Source organism: Palaemon carinicauda, chromosome 1 (assembly GCF_036898095.1).
Source record: "Palaemon carinicauda isolate YSFRI2023 chromosome 1, ASM3689809v2, whole genome shotgun sequence".
Classification (NCBI taxonomy): Eukaryota; Metazoa; Arthropoda; class Malacostraca; order Decapoda; family Palaemonidae; genus Palaemon; species Palaemon carinicauda.
The window spans coordinates 11970837-11974510 of NC_090725.1; positions in this window are offsets into that span (position 1 = coordinate 11970837).

Consider the following 3674-nt stretch of genomic DNA (forward strand, 5'->3'; position numbering starts at 1 on the left):
GGTCACCCGGATGATGGGAAAACTCGCCTGGTAAGAGACTGAATGTCTCGCCAGGTAAATCCTGAACTGCAAGACTAGCAGTTAGGTTCTGACTTCTTTTAGAGCCTCTGGTGGCATGGTTGGAAGAGACCTGGCTTTCAGTGAGAAGGGGCTAGGGTTCGATCCCCAAGTATGAGGTAGAAATTTATTTCTATTTGAGCACGATATTGTGTTGATATTTATCTATATTGACTCATTTGAATGAATTACTATCAACCGTGTCACCTGGTGGGCCGGGAAGTCGGGGAAAACTCGCTGGTAAGAGACTGATGTCTCGCCAGGTAAATCCTGAACTGCAGATTAGCAGTTAGGTTTCGACTTCTTTTAAGAGCCTCTGGTGGCCTTGTTGGAAGAGACCTGGCCTTTCATTAGAAGGGGCTACGGTTCGATCCCAAGTATGAGGTAGAAATTTATATATATATATATATATATATATATATATATATATATATATATATATATATACATTGTATAAATATATGTATATGTATATATAATATATATATATATGCATATATATATATTATATATATGTATATGTATATATTTATATATATTATGTATGTACTGTATATATATTTTATTTTTCAATATTAATCTTACCCGATGATCATGTAGCTGTCAACTCCGTTGCCCGACAGAAATCTACGGTCGGGATACGCCAGCGATCGCTATCCAGGTGGGGGTGTACACAACAGCGCCATCTGTGGTCAGGTACTCAAGTACTTCTTGTCAACAAGACCTCAATTTTTCCTCTGTCGTGCCGCCGGCAAGACCTACATGGATACGCTGTTGATTTTGGAGTCTTTTGTTCACGTTTTGGTGATGTATTTGCTCTGAAATTTAGCCTTCGCTGTTCAGGAAGCTTTATCCTTAGCTTAGCAAGCTTTTGGAATTAATTTGATTCATTGGTTAACGATCTTTGCTTTATTTTGGAATTCCCCCTTGACTACCTCTAAATTCAAAATGTCTGACCATTCCCAAGTTCCTAAATACAGGCAGTGTAGTGTTAGGACTTGTAATAGGCGTCTTCCGAAGGCCTCTATAGATCCTCACACCGTATGTTCCAATTTTTCAATATTAATCTTACCCGATAATCATGTAGCTGTCAACTCTGTTGCCGACAGAAATCTACGGTCGGGATACGCCAGCGATCGCTATACAGGTGGGGGTGAACACCACAGCGCCATCTGTGGTCAGGTACTCCAGTACTTCTTGTCAACACCACCTCAATTTTTCCTCTGTCGTGCCTCCGGCTAGACCTACATGGATACGCTGTTGATTCTGGAGTTATTGCTCACGATTTGGTGATGTATTTGCTCTAGAGTTTAGCTTTCGCTATTCAGGAAGTTTTATCATTAGCTTAGCTAGCTTTTGGAATTAATTTGATTTAATTATGGTGACGAAGAGAGTATGAACTCTCTTTCACTTTTAAATGGCCGACCCTTCCCTTAGACGGAAGTGTTGGTGTCGAAGAGAGTATAGACTCTCTTTCTTAATTTTGCTTAACAAAAGTTATAGATTTATTTTATATCTCTCCGCCTTTTATAGGCCTCTTCGATTAACTTCCTTTTATTATAAACTTATTAAAATTGATTTTTATATTTGTTTATATTCGACCTTTCCTAATAGTAGGCGGTCTTTTCTTGGTACCGAAGTTAATTAACATTGAGCCCGTCATTTCGTTTTTACCTGTTAACATATTATGCTATTTTAATGTTTTTGAAAGAATTTCTTTGATAGTCTCATACTGTTTTCAAAGTTGAACTAACGTTTTGTTTTGTCTCTGCAGTTGTTGACGTTCAGAACGTTCAACTTGCGCTCTATCGTTACGATAGAGAGAGAGTATTCACGGTGTCACGTTGCAGTAAGAGTAAACCGATTCTAGCGTTTTGTTCATTCTTTCTTAGCTTAAATGGTTTTATTTCTAATAAAGGAACTTTTTATTTGGGAAATCTTTCAGTTTTTTTCCTTTAACAATAATATGTTTTAACGATATATATAATTGGGCTCATCTCTCAGGTTCTAAGTCAAGAGAGAGAGAGAGAGAGATAGAGACGAAGGGAGAGAGAGGAGGATAAACGTTTCGTTCAAGCGGGTAACGTTGTTATCGTTTTTGCTCTTCTCCCTAGTCTCTTTAGGGGAAGAAGGTAAACGTTTCTAGAGTTTTATTCTTGTTCTCAGGCTTTATGCGGTGAGAGATTTTAAACGTAGTTTATTTGATCTAGTGTTTAGTCTCTTTTCCAGCCACTGAATTATTTATCTTTCATTATGTTTTTCTGTTACATTGTAATACTGTTTTCGCAATCACTAACTTTTAATGAAGGATAGAATTGCGTGTTTCAGGTACAAACCACTTAAAGTTTTGAGTTCAGTGAAATAAGTGCAAACAGAAAATCAAAAGTGATAAAGTGATAAGCGCAAAGTGTTACAGTGTTGCGTTCGAGGGTTCGTCTGTTCGTGCCAGTTGTTCGCCTAGTCTGGGACCTCTTACAAGCTCCCAAGCCCAGGGGAGAAGTAATGTCGAAGGACTTATGGGTTCATCAGGCCTTGATCGACGAACAGACGTTTCCCTCCGTGGTTTCGGGTGTATCTACACACGTTGCCGACGTGATCACCCCACCCACACAAAGACGAGAGAGCCCTTTTATTCCTCGTCTGCGGAAGAGGTTTCTCGCAGAAACCATGGACCAATCTTGCAGCTTTTAAGTGCAAGTCGGTCCCTTCCGCGCAAGTCCAACTCCTAGGTGGTGCCATTAGCACTGGGTCAGTTCGGACTTGCTGCAGTACGACAACTGCACACCTCCCAGAGAGGCAAGGTGGTATCGCAACAGGCAGTAACTCCGTCTGCTGCCGCACCAGCTGTTTTAGACCCTCAGTCTCAACGGACAGTAGCTCCGTTTGTTGTTGTCTTTCTTAAACTCTAGTGGTCTATGCTGCAGACAATGCAGTCTCAGCTTGCGGTGTTGATGCAGGAGTTTCAGGCAGAGAAGGTTAGCACACCTCCTCCTGCGAGCGCTCCTCCACCTCTGCGCAGTCCACCCTGCCAGACGTATGATGTTGAGGCTCCTCCTGCCTCCATGCATGAGCTGCCGCATTGGGAGTTGCCAGGTACCAGCGCTATGCAGCAACCTCCACTTTCCTTGAGGCAGGAGCCTCATGCTATGCGGCAACCGCCTCAACTCTTGAGGCAAGAGCCTCAACTCTTGAGGCAAGAACCTCAACTCTTGAGGCAAGAGCCTCAACTCTTGAGGCAAGAACCTCAACTCTTGAGGCAAGAGCCTCAACTCTTGAGGCAAGAACCTCAACTCTTGAGGCAAGAGCCTCAACTCTTGAGGCAAGAACCTCAACTCTTGAGGCAAGAACCTCAACTCTTGAGGCAAGAACCTCAACTCTTGAGGCAAGAACCTCAACTCTTGAGGCAAGAGCCTCAACTCTTGAGGCAAGAACCTCAACTCTTGAGGCAAGAGCCTCAACTCTTGAGGCAAGAACCTCAACTCTTGAGGCAAGAACCTCAACTCTTGAGGCAAGAGCCTCTACTCTTGAGGCAAGAACCTCAACTCTTGAGGCAAGAACCTCAACTCTTGAGGCAAGAGCCTCAACTCTTGAGGCAAGAGCCTCTCTCTGCGCAGCCA